The 13630-nt window shown below is 45.6% G+C and overlaps 1 protein-coding gene and 1 long non-coding RNA gene across 6 annotated transcripts in view; one reads left to right on the plus strand and one right to left on the minus strand.

Annotated features, from left to right (window-relative positions):
- The window catches only part of LOC114020785, a 30035-nt gene extending 20344 nt beyond the window's left edge, over positions 1 to 9691 (minus strand). The window contains exons 1-4 of one of the 3 annotated variants that reach the window (XR_005225738.2): positions 9331 to 9686; positions 8473 to 8615; positions 2500 to 2565; positions 404 to 602 (exon numbers count right to left, since the gene is read on the minus strand). This is a non-coding gene — a long non-coding RNA (uncharacterized LOC114020785). Of the gene's footprint in view, positions 1 to 403; positions 603 to 2499; positions 2566 to 8472; positions 8616 to 9030 lie in introns of all 3 variants that reach the window. The other 2 variants (XR_006290851.1, XR_005225739.2) reach the window with 2 other exon arrangements.
- A 126-nt stretch (positions 9692 to 9817) lies between these two features.
- LOC119566677 overlaps positions 9818 to 13630 on the plus strand; it is a 112156-nt gene continuing 108343 nt past the window's right edge. For 2 of the 3 annotated variants that reach the window (XM_043546486.1, XM_043546489.1), the window contains exon 1: positions 13019 to 13565. The gene's annotated coding sequence lies outside the window, so the exon portion shown is untranslated. Of the gene's footprint in view, positions 10151 to 13018; positions 13566 to 13630 lie in introns of those variants that run through there. The other variant, XM_043546488.1, reaches the window with a different exon arrangement.

The following is a 13630-nucleotide window of genomic DNA, read 5'->3' on the forward strand; positions in this document are numbered from 1 at the left end:
CTCCCTGGCAGAGGCAGGTTAAGTGCTTGATAATTCATACATAGTGAAATATCTTTTTTACCTCTTTTGTCACATTCTGAAAAGCAGCCCTTACATTGAAACAGCCAATTTTGAAAGCATACTGCTTGCACTAAAATTAACTGTACCTCTAAACCCTTTTCTCTGAACTACTGTGACTGAACCAGTAAGTCACCCAGGTTAGTAAAACATGTTCAATCATTTCCTGTGTGTCATTGGTAGGATATAAAATGTTGTTTTCTATAAATCTACTTACATTTATACTCACCATTCCTATGAACACCCTAAAAATGCCCAATTATAGCAAACATGATTTTATAGATTATAATAGGCTCATTTTTGAAGTTTGTACATATGGCTAGATAATTGAGAAGGTTTAACTTACCTTGCCCATCCAGCACCCACCAGGGTTGGCAGAAAGACTAGGAACATCTGCTTCAAAGATTTGTGTCTGCTGATGTGGCTTCTTTCCTGCTTCTCAGTAATGACTGGATTACTTTACGCTGCTGAATTTTTGGTGGTTATGTTGCTCTGCATAGAAATGTGTCATTGCAGAGTCATCAGACCCCCTCTGGCCTCACCATCTGAGTAGAATCATCAACAAAATCAATCATCAGAAACTTCAAAAGACAGTTCTCAAAACATGAGAGCTAATCATGGCTAATGAGATAAAAAAAGGGTATAAAAAGTTTGCAAATTTGAAATTTAATAATAATTATTACTCAGCATTTACATAGCACCTTTCACAGAAATAAATCACATTACAGATGGAAGCCAGGCTGGGAGTGCATGGCTTTTTTGGCTCCGTCAAAATGAAAAGGGAAAATTCTGGGTGTGTTCTTAGCAGCTGCCAGGTGAATTTGTATATTCAGCTCTTTGGCTCATCTGAGGGGTAAAATGGTAAAATTGAGGGGGTTTCCTACTGATGCAGGGTATAATTTATATCTACTAAAGTGGTGCTTTTTTAATTTATTTTTTTATGGTGCATCCGGTTATTTGATTTTGTATTTCTTTGTTGTCTGGTAGGAACTGTGTTAAACATATTTTGTGTGAATGCATGTATGTGGAAAGATAAAGTGAGAGTGAGAACTCTGAGGTCTCACTTTGTTCTGGGGAGAGGTGCCAATCCAGAGTCTTTAACTCCAGCATCCGTTTGGAGCCAGCTGTGATGAGTTGAAGCCAAACTAGTGGAATGGTGACAATGGATCAGAGCTAGCCTAGTGCAGTAGCTCTCAACCTTTCCAGACTACTGTATCCCTTTCAGGACTCTGATTTGTCTTGCATGCCCCCAAGTTTCACCTCACTTAAACTACTTGCTTTCAAAATCAGACATAAGAATACAAAAGTATCAGAGCACACTATTACTGAAAAATGGCTTACTTTTTCCTTTTTACCATATAATTATAAAATTGGAATATAAATATTGTGCTTAAATTTCAGAGTATAGTATATATAGTAGTATAAACAAGTCATTAAATGCAATTTTAGTTTGTATTGACTTTGCTAGTGTTTTTTATGTAGCCTGTTGTAAAACTATGCAATTATCTAAATGAGTTTGGCAGAAAGACATCAGAGCTGTCCACAGCAGTCAAGCTGAGGGGGACTGCCCTTATCTGCATCTACTTGACTACTACCAAGTCAAACAATTTGGGAATGTGGTATGGGCGAATAAAGATGTGAAGTGGGGTGAGGTGGGAGATCTAACAACCAGCCAAGAATAATGACTGAGGCTCTGAGGACTGTCCCATTTATCTATTTTGTGATTTTTGCTTAATTTCATTTTAAAATTTATTAAAATAATTTATTCCAAATAAAATTACCATGGCCAGCTATCTGAAGGGATAGTCTACAGTACACCAGGACCAACTAACATGATTCTAAGGTAGTTAAACTGTGTCTACATTAGATGCAAAATGGTTTTTCATATCCCATTTAGTAACTTGATTTTGAAAGGCAGCATTTTTCCTGTCTAGACTAGGCCAGGGAAGCCATTACAAATGGTTGAAAATAATTGAAAGCATCCACCTCTTCATCAGCTTTCATTGTAAAGTAAGAAGACCTTTTCTTGTTTGTATTTCTGTTCTGTCACACTGGGTTATATTAATTCAAATAACTAAAGCACATACTCAAAAAGTATGTCTGTGAATTTCTTGTTTGTATCCTGCTAGCAAATTTTGCCCTAAATGTCTAAAAGTAATTATTAATTGAGATTGAATAACTCAATTGAACTAAAAAAGAAAAACCTACTCAAGGAAACTGACCTAACAGTTTGAGAAAAAACACTTGGAGGCAGGAGTTACAGCAGTATATAAATAAGTATGTCAGGAAAGAAGAGCTGAATCTGACACAGAATTTGAACTGAAGGACACAGTTTCCAGTTCTCACTTGGACTGGGGTCACAGTTCTAGCAGCTAAAATAATTAGCTCAACAGGTATATAAGCAGAAGCCAAAATGGTAAATACTTTTTATTAAATAGTTACCATTTGAACTCTGATCTTTTCTCTTGGTCAGTCTGAAGAACTTTGTCCTCATCTCTTGCACTAATGCTATGAAAGAAATTACACATAAAATTTATTCATAAAGCAAGCAAACAGTGAAAGACTGCCCTCTAGTGACACTTGACAGTAATCTTTCAGAGGTTGGTCTACTCCTTAACAAGGACCAAGATATTTCAAATCTGCCAGGGTTGGATTTTTTTTTTTTTTTTGGATTAAGACATTTTGAAAATCTTCCTCAAAAGTAACGAAAGACTTGGGAACATGGTTGAATCAGAAATGTATAGGTTTACTCATAATTCTTTGAAATTCCCTGGAATCAAATTAGATTTTGTCTTCTGTGGCTCCAGGTAAACAAGCAAGCCATAAACTGAGGGCAGTCAATAATACTTATGAGTCTTCTCCATGGTAAGAATTCCTGGTGGTTGTTTTTTTGTTGTTTCTTGGGAGAAGGGGCTTAGAATTGCTTTTCTTCTGAGTTCCCCTCGAAACCTGTTACACCTGTATAATATTTGTTCATCGGCCTTTTACTGCTACAGACCCAACACAATGCCACTTTTTAGGGTGAGTATATTTCTGCCCACAAGTCATAAAGCTTAGTTGGTAGATATATCTCATCTTCTAATGATATGTTCCACAGTTTATTAGCAGGGCCATCCGTAAAAGCTAATTTACAACGCCTACAGCAGCTGGCAAAAAGCATTCATCAACAAACTCGGGAAGATTGGCTAGGCTCTTTATTTTCTGGTTGGGGCCTTTCCCCATGGCTAAATGGGTTGTTTAGCCTCTTATTTAAGTTTTTTTTCCCTGTATTAATCATGTTATGTTTACTGTATTATATGTAGTCCTATATAAAAATACTTATTTTACATAGCTTTAAAAATTTTAATTTTATGCATAGCCCGCTAGTAAGCAAATAAAAATAAAAAAACTCAAGCAACAAAAATAAGTATTCTCAAAACAAAAAACTGTTAAAAACCCCAGGGCATAGCCACTAATTAAGTCAAAAAAATAAAAGGCCATAAAAGTAAAAAAAAGTCTCCCTGCTGTAGGCCTAAGAGCTTCTTTTCAACCCCCCTTAATAAAACTCAGGCCTGGCTGGTTTAAGTAAGCTCTTTTGCTCTTAAAACAATGTTGCAGTTGTAAATAATGCCTCATAATATAAAGTTTGCTAACGCCAAGTTAAAAATAAAAAAAAAACAGCTACAAAGCCAGACAAAATGTGCTAGTTGTTTAAGTTGCTAAAAATGTTTTTTAAAAATTGCAAAAAATAAACATTGTTGTAACCCATATAAAAAAAAACAAAGTATTTGTGCAAAGCTTTAATTAACTAATATGTAGTGCAGTAGCATTGAAAAATATAAAAGTGTATATAATAACCTGCTCTGGTGTGCAGGATTTGAGATTTCTCTCCCTGTACCTTTCTTTAAAATTCCAAATAAACTTTTATGCTTCTCCACTCTGTTGTGTTTATTAAGTAACGCACATCGGGCAACAAACCCCTGCTGTTGTTTTGTCTCTGGGCACTGGGTGCCGGCAACGCTATTTTAACTGCTTGGCAGTTCTAAAAACAAGTACAGAAATAAATCAAATTTGAATATTTTGAAGGTTTTATTAACTGATTGTATTTCATCTTTCCTGTTGGAGCAGATCTCCCAGTCTCTTACTGGGAAATTAAATAATACATCTGTGAATGGAAGGATCTCTGTAATGTTATTTTACTCTAAGCCAATGACTTAGATTCTTCCCTGACATGTGGCAACACTGTGATCCTCTGCTGGTGAAAAGCTGTTTTCAAGCTGGCATAGCCAGCCAGTAGATGATTCTCCCTATGTTAGGAAATTCTAACTAGTGTAGAGCCGCCTCCTCCTCGCCCTTGGACTAGTGGCGGGAGTAAAAGTAACTTAAAGGACTTACCGGTACGCCGGAGTCCTGAGTGGGGGTGTGGCCTCAACCGGAAGAGGTGGGGGCTTTAAATCAAGATTTAAAGGCCCCTGGGCTCCGGCTGTGGCTGGGAGCCCCAGGGCCTTTAAATCACCCTGGAGCTACCAGCTGCAGAGGTGGCTGGGAGCTCAGGGCCCTTAAATCACTGCGCAAGTCTTGCCATCGCTACCCCGGGGCTCCGCCAGAGCCCTGTGGCTGCTCAGGTTAGCAGTGGCAGGGCTCCGGTAGTGATTTAAAGGGCCCGGGGCTCCCTGCAGTGCCCGGTGCACCAGGACCTTTAATTCCCCTCCCAAGCCCGGCTGCCGGAGCTCCGGGGCTCCAGCAGCTGGGCTCTGGTGGTGATTTAAAGGACCCAGGGCTCCCCACAGTGGCTGGAGCCCCGGGCCTTTAAATCACTGCTGGGGAAGCCAGTCCGGTCTGGCATGGCGTACCGGACCGGCTTACTTTCACTTCTGGGTAGTGGACAAGGTTGATGAAAAGGAGGTATGACTGGGATTTTCCTACACATTGGTCATTCTTAGCTGTTAGAACATCTCCTGGGGGCTGTGGATAGACGGCACAATTTAGAATAGCCCTGAGGTTGCTTTAAATTGCTTAAACTGAGCACAAAAAGCACACAGACTCAAGGGTCCTGTCCCATTTCTGTAATCCAGGTAGGTTCATCTTAAATCTATACTACATTAATTATGGACTGAGCTGACAGCAAAACCTATAGTACATAATACTTTCCATTTTAAGGCCCGTTCTTAGTTGCTTATAATTATTCCGAACTGTAACAACTAGGGCTGAAATTTTCCACGCTGCTTCCCTGCCACAGCCTGATTTTGCTAAACTTAAAAAATAAAAATAAAAAATGGTTCAGTTGTTTCTGAGAATGGGATTGGGGGGAAATGTAGTTTTCCCAATGTTAAACCAAAACCTTTATTTCTGTGTTTTAGCACCTTCAGACTTTGGAACAGGAACTTGGAAATTTGGCAGGGGAACAGTCTTGGGGCAAGAGAGATGTCTTCTGCTGCCCTGTGAATAATCTACAGAGATTTGGCCAAGTCATCAGACACTGAAAATCACCACTTCTACATATTCACTGGAGTTTGTTAGAGGCTTGCTGCTAAAATCTTTAAACATTCCATCTCCATGGAACAGGCCCTCAGGCTCCAAGGAGCTTCCTGCATGGTAGGTGTGAAGTTATTGACATGAACTGTGACCGTATAGATTGTTGTCGCAACCAAGATCCTATAGGTGCACCAAATCTTATACAAAGCAAGTCAACGTTGTAGAAAGGTTGTAATTTGCTGGTTATGATTATGCGGTCTGTATGAGTATCATTTTTGTATTTGAAGTTATGAATATTGGCTACGTCAGGGGCGGGCAAACTTTTTGGCCTGAGGGCCGCATTGGTTTTCCAAAATTGTATGGAGGGCCAGTTAGGGGAGGCTGTGCCTCCGCAAACAGCCAGGTGTGGCATGGCCCCCGCCCCCATCCGACCCCCCTGCTTCTCACCCCCTCCCTCCCCCGGCCCTTCCCTGGGACTCCTGCCCCATCCAAACCCCCTGTTCCCTGATGGCCCCCCGGGACCCCTGCCCCATCCACACACCCCCCCAGCTCTCTGTCCCCTGACTACCCCTGGACTCTCTGCCCCTAACTGTGCCCCGCCGCCCCATCCAACCCCTCCTCTCATTCCTGACAGCCCCCACCAGGACCCCTACCCCATCCAACCACTCCTTCTCCCTGACCACCTCCGGACCCCCCACCCCTAACTGCCCCCCACCGCCCCATCCAACCCCTCTCCTTCCTGACTGCCCCTCCCCCCCAGGACCCCTGCCCCATGCAACCACCTCTTCTCCCTGTCCCCTGACCACCCCTGACTGCCCCCCGCTGTCCCATCCAACCCCTCCTCTCATTCCTGACTGCCCATCCAGGACCCCTGCCCTCATTCAACCCCCCTGTTTCCCGCCCTCTGACCACCCCGACCGCTATCCACCCCCCGGCCCCTAACCACCACCCCAAACTCCCCTGCCCTCTATCCAACCCCCCCTGCTCCCTGCCCCCTTACCACGCTGTCTGGAGCACTGACGGCTGCACCAGGACAGGCAATCGCGCAGCGCAGCACAGAGCACCAGGTCAGGCCGGGCTCTGCAGCTGCGCTGCCCCAGGAGCTCACAGCCCCACCGCCCAGAGCATTGCACCAGCGGCGCAGTGAGCTGAGGCTGCAGGGGGGTGGGGGAAACAGCAGGGGGGCTGGCCTCCCAGGTCAAGAGCTCAGGGGCCGGGCAGGAGGGTCCTACAGGCCTGATGTGGCCCGCAGGCTGTAGTTTGCCCACCTCTGGGCTATGTACTTGTATCTCAATGTGTTTGATTCTAAGTAGCCTCAGTGAAGCATTTGGCCAGCTTCTTGAGAAAGGACCATTCTCTGTAAGCACCCAATCAAGAAATATTTAACTGACAATGGACTTTGGGAGATGCCAATCTACATCTGAGCTTTCCTGGGAATGTTCAAACTAACATGTAAACAATGGCATCGGCCTGCAAAAAGCTGAATCATTCATGGACATGTGACTTGCCCAGGAGACTACAAATTCCATCTTGTTGCTGAGACTTTGCACAGAAGAACAAAGGGGTTTCCGCCCACAAGAGAGAGAGAATATAAAAGGGCCTGGAAGCCTCTCCATTTTGTCTTCAGCTGGCTCAAGAAGTGGCCTTTCCACCCCAGAGAGATGCCTGAAAGAAACTGAGACAAAGGACTGTAACTATGGGTGTGTGAGTGATTGCTGGACCCAGGCCATAAGCCACAATGTTGGTCTGAAAAGGATTGGTCCCAGACTAGGAAGGAGTCTAGTCTGCGAAAGAAGCTTATAGGAACATCTCAGAGGGTGAGATTTACCTGTATTCAGTTTCCTACTGTATTAGGCTTAGACTTGCGTGTTTTATTTTACTTGGTAACTTACTTTGTTCTGTCTGTTATTACTTGGAACCACTTAAATCCTACTTTTTATACTTAATAATATCACTTTTGTTTATTATTGAACCCAGAGTAAGAAATTAATACTTGGGGGAGCAAAGAGCTGGGCATCTCTCTCTATCAGTGTTATAGAGGGCGCACAATTTGAGTTTACCCTGTATAAGCTTTATACAGAGTAAAATGAATTTATTTGGGGTTTGGATCCCATTGGGAGCTGGGTGTCTGGGTGCTAGAGACAGGAGCACTTCCTAAGCCCTTTTCAGTTAAGTCTGCAGCTTTGGGGGCATGGGTCAGACCCTGGGTCTATGTTGCAGCAGATTAGCATATCTGGCTCAACAAGAAAGGGTTCTGGAGGCGAAAAAGGGCTCAGAGGTAGCCTCAGCACATCAGGTGACAGTCCCAAGGGGGCTCTGTGAACCAACCCGTCACAGTAGGTACAGAGCTAAAGACTTGGTGGGACATAGTAGCAAAATCAGCAGCAGAATATTGTATGACTTAGAGAAAGGTGTGCAGGATTGGGAACCTGGAAATAATCTTCAAGTTGTAGCTTTTCTACTGACTTGTGTTAATAATTCGGTGTACTTCAACCCTCCTACCTTGAGAGACAGGCAAGTATCATTCCCTGCATTGCTGGAGGAGCTGAGAGATTGCACATGGTCATTTCTAATGGAGCTAAGACTAGAACTCAGGTGTCTAAAATAGCAGATACAAAACTCATCTATAGCTGTGGTGCTTTTCAGACACAACATGCCAAATCTGTGTGATTGGGTGTGCTGTCTGTGTTAAGTTTTTCCACAGGTCTGGTCTGATCAAATTGAAATCAGTGTGTGAGCTGTTAATTTCCCTCGAAGAAAAGGATATCAAGGGGGGGATTAAAAGGTTCCAGGTAAGTTGACAGCCTTCTCTTCCCTCCCCCAATAAATCTTCACATGAGGCACCATTCTTTTAGCCCCCCCAAAGCCTCCCCTCAACCCCACCCCCTCAGCAGAAAAGTTTGGGTGTGGGCAGGGGCACGGGCACAGGACAGGGTGAGGTGGGCTCTGGGTGGCGCTTACCTGGGTGGCTCCCCGGAAACGACATCCCCCTTGCTTAGCTGCTAGGCAGAGGCATGGCCGGGCAGCTCCGCATGCTTCCTCCACGCAGGGCACCACCCCTGCAGCTCCCATTGGCTGCATAATAAAATGTGTCCTCCAGAGGCCTGTGGTTCATTGAAGTAAGATGAGAAATCATTTATCCCCCTGATAATTAGTGTGCATATTATCATTGCACTCCAGTACAAGTGGTGATAGTGATTACCATGAATGAGAGTAGAAGCTAAATGGCACTACTATTACATTAAAACTTCAAGTAGTTTGGTGTCACAAGACCACCTCTGTGCTGAGTGTGTGTAGTAGTGTTCACTATTTCCCTGCATTGCAGTTTTAATGTTTGGAGAGAGAGTGAAAATCATCAAAATCTTGTCCCTGTTAGAAACCGCTATAGACAAATCCTTCCTTGGTGAACATATACATCAGACTTCAGGCGCTAGACATGCTTGCCTTACTCTCGTGAACAGATAGGAGAGCAGAACGATCTGTGCAGAATTCTCCTAAAAGTAACCATTAGTATTTTACCTGCTCACAGAACCAGGCTAGGGTAATTGCGATCTGCACCTTCATCTAAGGAGAAAACTAGGATGTTTTTGTTGGCTATTCCCTCTGCCGGGCTTCTCAGTGTATCCTATTGGCTCTGTCGCTCTTGGTTAGCCGCTCCCTCTGTTCGCTCCACCTAGCTACGCCACTGCAGCTTGTATGTTCTTTGGGACATTGTTGTATTTTCCCCGGCTAAGGAGCTCAGGGCCTTCTCATGTTCAGCTCCTAACGGAATAGCACGGTGGTTGGTTTTTGTAGGACAGCCCGAAAACTGAACGGTACCTTAAGGCCCCTTGGGGTCAACCTGGAAGATAAGCAGCCGGGTTTGATCAACTTCATGCCACAGTCCTCATCTACCCCACGGTGGCAGCAGCACGAAGCCCAGCAAAGCCCTGTCGTCAGCCCAGACCGGGGGCCGGGCGCAGGAGGGGCGCGCGTCTGGCCCCTGGCGGCTGAAGCCGTGGCCAGGCCAGGCCCGCTGCTCGCGCTCGCTGCTCTCCGAGCCCGGGGGCCAAGGACGGAGCCTGTGCGCGCGGGGGCGCCCGGCCGGGGGCGCAGAGCGGAACAGGCAGTGGAGGCGGAGGGGGCAGCGCTGCGCAGGCCGGGGCCTGGCGGGCTCGGGGGCAGCGGAGGCGGGAAGGCCGGGAACAGGCCGGCCCCTGGCTTTGGAGCTTGTACGTTGCTACGGGGCGGGGGGAGGGAGGAGCCGGGCAGGCCGGGGCGGGGACCGGCCCCTGCCTCAGCTCCGGGACGCAGGCGGCCGCCTGCTCCTCCCCCTGCCCTGGCGGCGGTTTCCACGGAGACAGTGGGGTGCAAGTGCCTGGAGCCGCGCCGGGCAGCCGCCAGCCCCAGCCTGGCTCGCCTCGGCCCCGCAGGCGGCGGGTGTTAGCCGCCGCCGCCCCAGACCCGCTCCCGGGGCCCTTCCCGGGCTCTCGCCCCGCGCTCTGCTGGGCTGTGGGCAAGGGTGACTCGCCCAGCCCGACCGGACCCTCCGGCTCCGGCATAAATAACCCCCGTGTGGCCCGGCGCAGGGGCCGCGCCGCAGGCAGAACCCGAAGCCCCGGGGAGTCAGCCGGTCGGCGCCGTGGGCACTGCAGGCAAGGTGGGTGGGGAGTCCCGGGCTGGGCTGGGCGCAGGGCTGAACGTTTCACCCCCACACACGAGCGCCTGGCCAGCCTCCCGCCATACAGCCGCCCCTTCCGCCAAACAGTCATGGAACTGCCCCCACTCACCCCAGTCCTGCGCGTTTAACTAGGCAGCCAGCCACTTCTCCAGCTACCCATTCAACTGCCCACGCAATCGCCCATGCGCCTGTCCCACCGTGCAACTGCTGCAGGTTCAACTATGCAGCCAGGCACGTAGCCACCTGGCCATGCACCTGTACAATCACCCAGCCTTCCAGCCAGCGAGCCACGTGTCCAATCATGCAGCTGTCCAGCCTTCCTATCACCTGCCCAGTCAGGCAGTCACTCACCCAGCCTTCCAATTGCCCAGCCACCCATCCACCCACACAGCCACCTGTTCTGCCTTCCAATTACTCAGCCACCCTCCCAGCCATACAGATGCTAGCCACCGAGCCTTCCAACCATCCATCTAGCCGTTCACTCACCCAGCCATATGACCGCCCAACCATCTATCTGCCTGCTCATCCATACAGCTATCTATTAATCCACATACCCACCCACTAGGTCAGCCACTCATTTTCCCACTCAGCCACCCGCCTGCTCACTCAATCATCTACCTCTCCATGCACCCGTTCAAGGAGGCATCCAGCTGCCCATACAACTGCTCACTTCCCCACTTAGAGCCCATGAATGCAGGGGGAGAAACAACCTGATGCTGGGTCCCGGGCTTGTATAGAGTTTCCTTCAAGCCACCTCCTTCCTTCAGGAGGTGCCGGGAACTCGCCAGCTCCTACTCCCTTCCCTGACAATGTCTTTTGTTTGTGAGCTGGGCTCTGCTGGGTCTAGCTACTCCTTGTGAGGCCCAGCAGCACTGCAGTGCCAGTTCTGGGCGGGGGGGGACGACATTCTGACTACTCCAGTGAAAAAACAGCATTGTTTGTTGGTGTGATATAACTTATCTCTAAAGTCCTAAAGATATCTGAGTTACCATGGTAGCTCCCTTGGGTCATTTCTTCTCGATAGCGGATTTCTAAAAAGGGTGAAGTGGGCTGGAGATAGGATAAACTATTAAAAATGAAGTGAGAGGTTGACCTGAGCCGGAGACGTTTGTTTGACCTTCATGTTAAAAAGAGCACTAAAGCAGCAGTATTTGAGATCTACTCCTGTAGAGACCCACCTGCGTACATGAAGATTGAGGAAGCCTGATTTAAGGGCCAGAGACTAATTACTGGAAGGGCCAGGTTATTGAGTATACAGGGATGTACTAAAAGTTGTTGGAGAGCTAAAGTGTTAAAGAATTCTCTTCTGACTTTAGATAGTATTGTGTTCAGTTGAAATGGACTTCTGTGTATCTAGTAAACATTATTTGTCCTTTTATCATTTGGAAATCATTTAGAAATATTATTTGTTTTATGTTGCTTCATTTGTGTTGCTTTCTAGCAAAAGTTGATAAGATCTGGGCTGTATTCCTATCTGTGCGCCTTTGGGCAAGTCAATCACCCTATTCTTCTTTTTCTTCCTCTGAGGCAACTGGGATAATATTTACCTAGTAATGTTTGTAAAATCTTTTGAGGTTCTTTAAGAGAAAGTACTGTAGCAGTGAAAAGTATTATTTTTAATTATTAATCTGGTCTACATTAAAGAAAGTTGTATAGAAGAGAACTCAGGGGAGAGATCAGAGATATGTGTTGGTAAAATCAACAAAAGAAAACTTGGATGTTTAACCCTTCTTCTGCATCCAGAATTGTCATATTGTTGAACCAAAGGAGGGCTGTTATTGTATAATTTTCTTGTGGGGTGAGACAAAATGGGGGTAAAATAGGCTATTTGTGAATGAGAACTCTAGGCCAGGCCAGACAAAGCAGGGTAGGCTTTGCCTACTTTATTACGTTACATTCAATATGATAGTTACACATGTTGTAAATTACCAATGAACATTTCTTTTAGTTTTGCCTAACCATGTTCAAATATCACCCGTCTCTATTGGGAAAGAAGAAAAACCCTTTCTCTGCATTCTCTCTCCTCTCCTCCTTCTGTTGCCAGTCTTACCATCTATCAGCCTCCTCCTAATTTTCAGTCTCCCCTCCCCACCATGTTGTTTACCAAGTTATTTCCCTGCTGAATTGCCCCACTTGACATAGCTTGTATTTGCAGCATTGTCACTGAAATGAACTAATATTCTGTCTCTCACACTGTACTATTAAAACACAAGTATAATTTATTTATACCTCTAGGTGGCAATTGCAGACTGTAATTTGTTTTAGAGAATCATATGATAACACATTGTTTTCTCAAGGGTTTAATCTGGTGGTATCCAGTTTGCTATGGAACAGTGATTACTCCTGTTGGAATTCTGTGCCAAAAAATTAAAAATTCTGCAACAAAAAACTCTGCACACAATATTTTAAAATTCTGCATATTTTATTTGTCAAAATAACAATATAATCACACCAGTTTCAATTATTTTTGGTCATTTATTTCAAAATACCTGTCAGCAAGTATGTCTGTAACAATACAGACAACAAAAAAGATTCAGGAAAGGTTTTTTGACAACTAGCTTCCTTACTAGGCATATTAATACAGAACTCTGAGTAATAATTCATTTAAACTACAATACAGAACCGTGTTTCCCGCACCCCTCAGAAGCAGAGCAAAGGCTTGGGGGAGTCAGGGGTAAGGGAGGAGTTGAGGGAGAGGGAAGTAAATTGCTGGGAAGGAGCCTGGGTGTGAATTTGGAGGACTGTTGGGTATGGGTGGGAAAAGTATGGTATGACATTGCATTCCATGTGCTTTATGAAAATATGCTTATGAATGTGAATATGATATAACTGGAATATGATTTATGCAAAAGGTCTCTTGTAAGGTATCATTACAAAGCTTATAATCTACTGCGTGTGTTCATCCTATTTGTATGTATGTATCATGCTTGTATCTCAAGCTAGAAATATGAAGTATAACTCTGAGGTCCTAATGTAATTATGCAAACTGTGGGCCATTAATAATGGCTTGGAATCTTGATGGCTTCCATTGAATTGGTTGTGAATGGGTTTATTTATCTGTAAGCCTTTCTGTGTACGTGTGGGCAAGCCCATGGGTAATGAAGAATGAGGTCTTACAGTGACATGTCACCTGAGACTGGAATCCATCTTAAATCTGGTACTTTTACATTTAGAAGGAGGGGTTGGGACCCAGAGAGACAAAAGATTCCTGCCTTGTGCCAAAGCTATAAAAGGGGGTGAAACAGTACAAAGGAGGCTGCCAGTCATGAGAAAACTCCTAGTTTCCACCTAAGATGTCTGCTGGAACTAACAAGGACCGTATCGGGGAAAGGATTGGGCCCAGACTAGGAAGGAGTCTAGTCTGTGAAAGAAGCTTATTGGAACATCTCTGAGGGTGAGATTTTACCTGTAATCAGTTTCTTAATGTATTAGGCTTAGACTTGCGTGTTTTTGCTTTAT

The sequence above is a fragment of the Chelonia mydas genome, chromosome 5 (assembly GCF_015237465.2).
Source record: "Chelonia mydas isolate rCheMyd1 chromosome 5, rCheMyd1.pri.v2, whole genome shotgun sequence".
Lineage (NCBI taxonomy): Eukaryota > Metazoa > Chordata > Testudines > Cheloniidae > Chelonia > Chelonia mydas.